The sequence below is a fragment of the Molossus molossus genome, unplaced genomic scaffold (assembly GCF_014108415.1).
Source record: "Molossus molossus isolate mMolMol1 unplaced genomic scaffold, mMolMol1.p scaffold_m16_p_18, whole genome shotgun sequence".
Lineage (NCBI taxonomy): Eukaryota > Metazoa > Chordata > Mammalia > Chiroptera > Molossidae > Molossus > Molossus molossus.
Window position 1 is genome coordinate 29,697,634 of NW_023425353.1, and position 6,057 is coordinate 29,703,690.

Genomic DNA, 6,057 nt, shown 5'->3' on the forward strand with positions numbered 1-6,057 from the left:
ATATACATAACATAAAGTTGACTGTCCTAATCATTTTTTTTTTCTTTATTGATTTTAGAGAGAGAGGAAGGAAGAGGGAGAGAGAGATAGAAAAATCCATGAGAGAGAACAATGATTGGTTGCCTCCTGCATGCCCCCCACTGGGGATTTGGCCCACGACCTGGACATGTGTCCTGACTGGAAATCAAACTGGCAACCTCTTGGTGCATGGGTCGATGCTCAACCACTGAGCCACACTGGCTGGGCGATCCTAACAATTTTTAAGTATACAGTTCAGTAGTGTTAAGTACATTCACATTATGATGCAAGCAATCTCCAGAACTTTTTCATCTTCTAAAACTGAAACTCTGTACCAATTAAACAACTCTCCATTTCCCCCCTCCTCCCCTTGACAACTACCATTCTACATCCTGTTTCCGACTTTAACTACTCTAGTTACCTCATGTAAGTGGAATCATACAGTATTTGTTTTTTTGTGACTGGCTTATTTCACTTAACATAATATTCTCAAGGTTATCCATGTTGTAGCATGAGTCAATTTCCTTCTTTTTAAGGCTGATTACTATTCTATTGTATGAATATTCGACAGTTTGCTTATCCATTTGTCTGTTGATGGACATTTCAGTTGTTTCTACCATTTGCTTATTGAAAATAATGCTGTTATGAACTTGAGTGTACAAATATCTCTTCGTGATCCTGCCTTAAATACTTTTGGATATATACCCAGAATTCGAATTGCTGGTTCATATCACATCTATTAGTTTTTTTTGTTTGTTTGTTTTTTATCCTCACCCGAGGACATTTTTCCATTTTTTGTTCAGATAGAGTGGGAGGGGAGAGAGGGAGAGGGAGAGGGAGAGAGAGAAAGAGAGAGAGAAACATCCACTCGAAAGGGACACATGGAGTGGCTGCCACCCACACGACCGACCAGGACTGGCGACAAACTGTAACCTAGGTACGCGCCCTTAGTGGGAACCGAACCCGGGTCTCTCTGGACCGCAGGCTGACGCTCTAACTGCTGAGCCAAACCGGCCAGGGCACATCTATTAGTTTTAAATATGAATTTTTCACATATACTATTCTCTAGCCTGTTTTTTGTTTCATAGTACTACTATGACATCTTTCCACATAAACACATTATTCATTTTAATGGCTATGTAGTATTCCACCACATATATTTCCTCTGATTTATTGTCCTGAGAACCCTTTGAGACACCTTTGTTTCTAATGAATAATAAACAGTGCTGCAGTGAACATCTCTATACATATTTCCTTGCACATGTGTAAGAGTATATCTGTAAAATAAATTTCTAGAAGTAGAATGCTTGGGTCTAAAGGTGTATATTTTTCATTTTGATAGACATTGCCAAAAGACCTTTGAAGAGGAACACAGACTTTACACTCCCAACCATGGATGTTAGTGGCAAATTTCAAAAAAGTTTTTATTTGTTTATTTTTGAAGCAGAAACAATTTCTTAGAAGGCCTCACACACTGGATATATAAGTGTGAAAGATTTGTTATATTATTTCAGCTCTGATGCTCTATCGTTGTTTGTTTATTTATTTATTTACTTATTTATTTATTTTCCTTTATTGATTTTAGAGAGAAAGAAAGAAAGAGGAAGAGAGACATAGAAACATTGATGAGAGAGAACATCGATTGGCCGCCTCCTGCATGCCCCCCACTGGGGATTGGGCCCACAACCTGGGCATGTGCCCTGACGGGGAATTGAACTGGTGACCTCTTGGTGCATGGGTTGATGTTCAACCACTGAGCCACACCGACCCGGCTATTGTTGTTTATTTTTAATGTATGAGGTTCTTGCCTTCCTAGCTAGATGCTAAGATCCTCAAGAGTGGACCTAAATTATTATACCCAAACCCACATCCACAGTTAGTTTGGTTCTATGAACTTGCCAGTACAGGCTACATTTGTACATAGAAAAATGACATTTTTAAAATTTAAAAATAAAAAGGTCATAAGTCTTTTTCTTGTGTAGTTGTTCGAAGTGAAATAACTTAGTCACTCAATTCTAACATCAACACTAACAGACACTAATATTTATTTTTGAGCATGTACTATAAAACAGGTATTGTCTTAAAATGCTTGACATGTGCCACCTCATTCATTGCTCACAAAACAAGAAGGGTGTTATCCTTGTCTGTATCTTACATACAGGGAAAGTGAAGCACAGCAAGGTTAACTGACTTGCCCAAGGTCATTCATCAAAAGCAGCAGGTTTCCACAGAGAATTCTAATTTATCTAATTCCCAGGTCTATGCTTTTCATCCCTCTACTCTATTATCATGGCATATAAAATTCAGCCTAATCACCCTGGCCAGTTTGGCTCAGCAGTTAGAGCGTTGGCCCTCAGACCGAAGGGTTGAGGGTTGGATTTCAGGTCAAGGATGTGTTCCTGGGTTATGGGTTCCATCCCCAGGATGTAGCCAATCAATGAGTCTCTCTCACATCAACATCTAAAAAATCAATGGAAAAATATCCTCCAGTGAGGATTAACAACAACATAAATAAATAAATAAAATTCAACTAAATCTATCATCCATCCATTGATCAACCACACCTCTTCCACTTCCCAGGAGCTGTCTGAAATCTTAATTGGGAATAAAGTGATCAGAAGTTTCCTCATATGCATAAGACCCCCATTTTGGAGATACCTTTTATTTATTATTATTATTATTATTTTTAAAGTTATTATTTTTTGGAGAGACAGGAAGGGAGAAAGAGAGAATGAGAAATATTGATGTGAGAGAGAAACACTGATGAGCTGCCTCCTGCATGCCCCCCCCACTGGGAATTGAGCCAGAAACCCCAGCTCATGTGCCCTGACTGGGAATCTAACCAGTGACCTCTTGGTGCAATTGGGTTACAGGGGATGTTATTGTTCAGAAAGTGGTTATTATTTCCAAATGTTCCCATTTTTCTCAACTATAGATATATTTATGAAAGATGATTCTTTCTTAGATAAAAATCTATAATTTGACTTCCTTCAAATTATAAATTTCACATGTACAAGAGATGAAGTCCCAGAGAAGAACCCACTATTTTTACGAAGGCTTACTTGTGAAACCCACATTTTAGAAAATGCAACATGAGAGGATCAAAACTACTTTGAACTCTCATAACATAGTCTTATCAAGTTTTAGAACTTGAAAGGGGTTTGGTTACAGTGAAAAATATCTTATAACAAGCAATATCTTATAGGCGTGTCTGATTGGCCATGGAAATAGCATCCATAAGGAAATATGGCATCCATATTCAGTTTTTAGCCTGTAAAGAATGAACAGGAAACCATAAATTTAAAAACAAAAAGAAGTTCAACTTCATAAATAGACAGTAAACATATGTAAATCATTATCCCCTAAGAGGTAACACATGCTTCATAAAGAGTTTAGGTAAAGTCACCATTCCAGATCCACTATGAGCTAACAGGAACCAGGATGTGGGTGGCCATGGGAGGGGTCAATGAAGAAAGGAGGCAGAGTTTGCACTAATTCTTGAGGAAACTATGTTGTTCTCTTACCACTTGTCCCTTGGTGCAATCGTCATCCATCAGAATGATGGTTGAGGGGCCCATTACCTAGAACCAAAACTGTCACAATATTATCAAGTGCAAAATCTCCTGTCCATGACACAGCCTACTCCAGCTGTGTGCCCAGGCTCTAGACAGCTCCCCCTGGTGGCTGTGACTAACATGCGCAAACATCTAAGACCGTACTTTTTTCTTCCTTTTACCGGCAATATTAGATTTATTGCTAATTTTCCAAATAGATCTGAAAGTGTCTGAAGAGATCTGAGGAGTAACTGTAATTTTCGACACTGGGAGTTTACCTGAGAGGGGGAAGAACACAACAGTCAATGGGTAGGATATCTCACAACTCCATTTTGATGGACTGGGTCTTAGGCTTCTGAAAGGACCATTTTCCCACATTCTTCTTCTTATTTTTTAATTAATTTATTTTTGTTACAGATGTTTCTCCTTTTCCCCCCAATGACATCCTCCTCCCCCTCCCTCCCTGCCCTGTCCCCAGCTTTGTTGTCCATGTCCATTGATTATGCATACATGCATATAAGTTCTGTGGTTTATCTCTCCCCGCCACCCCCTCTTCTGGGGATTGTCAGTCTGTACCCCACTTCCACGTCTCTGGGACTACCCTGTTCTTCGAACTATTATGTTCATTATATTCCACAAATAAGTGAGATCATATGATACTTGTCTGATTTTCTCTGCTTGGTTTGTTTCACTTAGGATAATACTTTCCAGGTCCCTCCATGTCGTCTCAAAGGATAAGAGCTCTTTCTTTCTTACAGCTGCGTAGTACTCCATGGTGTATATGTACCACTGCTTTTTTATCCATTCGTCTACTGATGGACATTTGGGCTGTTTCCAGATCTTAGCTATTGTAAATAGTGCTGCTATGAACATGGGGGTACATATATTCTTTCTGATTGGTGTTTCAGATTTCTTAGGGTATATTCCTAGAACCTAGAAGTGGGATCACTGGGTCAAATAGAAGTTCAATTTTTAATTTTTTGAGGTAACACCATAGTGTTTTCCACAATGGCTGCACCAGTCTGCATTTCCACCAGCAGTGTACTAGAGTCCCCTTTTCTCCACACCCTCGCCAGCACTTGTTGTTTGATGATTTGTTGATGGTTGCCATTCTGACAGGTGTGAGGTGATACCTCATTGTTGTTTTAATTTGCATCTCTCTGATGATTAATGATGTTGAGCATTTTTTCATGTGTCTCTTGGCCATTTGTATGTCCTGTTTGGAGAAGTGTCTATTTAGGTCCTCTGCCCATTTTTAAATTGGGTTCTTTGTCTTCCTTTTGTTGAGTTGTATGAGTACTCTACATATTTTGGAAATTAACCCCTTATCTGATATATCATTGGCAATTACATTCTCCCATATAGTGGGTTCCCTTTCCATTTTGGTGGTTGTTTCTTGTGCTGAGCAGAAGCTTTTGAGTTTGATGTAGTCCCATGTGTTCATATTCTCCTTTGTTTCTGTTGCCTTAGGTGATGTATCAGTGAAAATTCTGCTGCATATGATGTCTGAAATTTTGTTGCCTACATTTTCTTCTAGGATTTTTATGGATTCATGAGTCACATTTAAGTCTTTTATCCATTTTGAGTTTATTCTTGTGTATGGTGTAAGTTGATGGTCTAGTTTCATTTTCTTTTTCATGTAGCTGTCTAATTTTCCCAACACCATTTATTAAAGAGGCTGTCTTTACTTCATTGTATACTCTTGCCACCTTTGTCAAATATTAATTGAGCATAATGTTTTGGGTCCATTTCTGGGTTCTCTGTTCTGTTCCACTGGTCTATATGCCTGTTCTTGTGCCAGTGCCAGGCTGTTTTGATTACAGTAGCTTTGTAGTATAACCTGATATCCGGTATTGTGATCCCGCCTACTTTGTCCTTCTTTTTCAAGATTGCTGTGGCTATTCGGGGTCTTTTTTGGTTCCCTATGAACTTCTGAAGTATTAAGAATATGAAATGTTTCATGAATTTGCGTGTCATCCTTGCGCAGGGGTCATGCTAATCTTCTCTGTATCGTTCCAATTTTAGTATATGTGCTGCCGAAGCGAGCACCCCACATTCTTATTAACTGGGAAACTTTCCTCACACTTAATACCCTTTCCCTATATCTTCTTGAAGTGAGTGATCCATGACAATTAATTTATGTCTGTAAATAACTGCCACTAGTCCTGTCTTTTCTTTTCCTGCTGTTATGTATTTTACCTGAGGGTCGTGGCAGCCTTCTCACTGGTCTTCCTAATGCCAGATTTCCCTAACATTAAATCCATCCTGGACTCTACTTCCAGTTTTATCATCTGAAAGCAAAATTCTGATCCTGGCATTCATTAGCTCTTTGCTTTTAGTGGATCTCTCTTGTTTTTGCTTGTCCAGCTTCCATTTTAGCTTCTTTCTGAATCAGAATCTTGAATTTCCTTTGGGCTTCCACTCCCCTGCCCTCCAGGGGTGAGCACATAACTCAGAGCCGGCCACTGAGTATATTTCTTCTCCC

General features: G+C 39.1%; 1 non-coding gene across 1 annotated transcript; it reads right to left on the reverse strand.

The window, feature by feature from the left end:
* Nucleotides 1–5,514: 5,514 nt before the first annotated feature.
* Nucleotides 5,515–5,621, reverse strand: LOC118633681. The gene has a single exon (XR_004960227.1). It is a non-coding gene; the product is annotated as a U6 spliceosomal RNA (small nuclear RNA).
* Nucleotides 5,622–6,057: the final 436 nt, after the last annotated feature.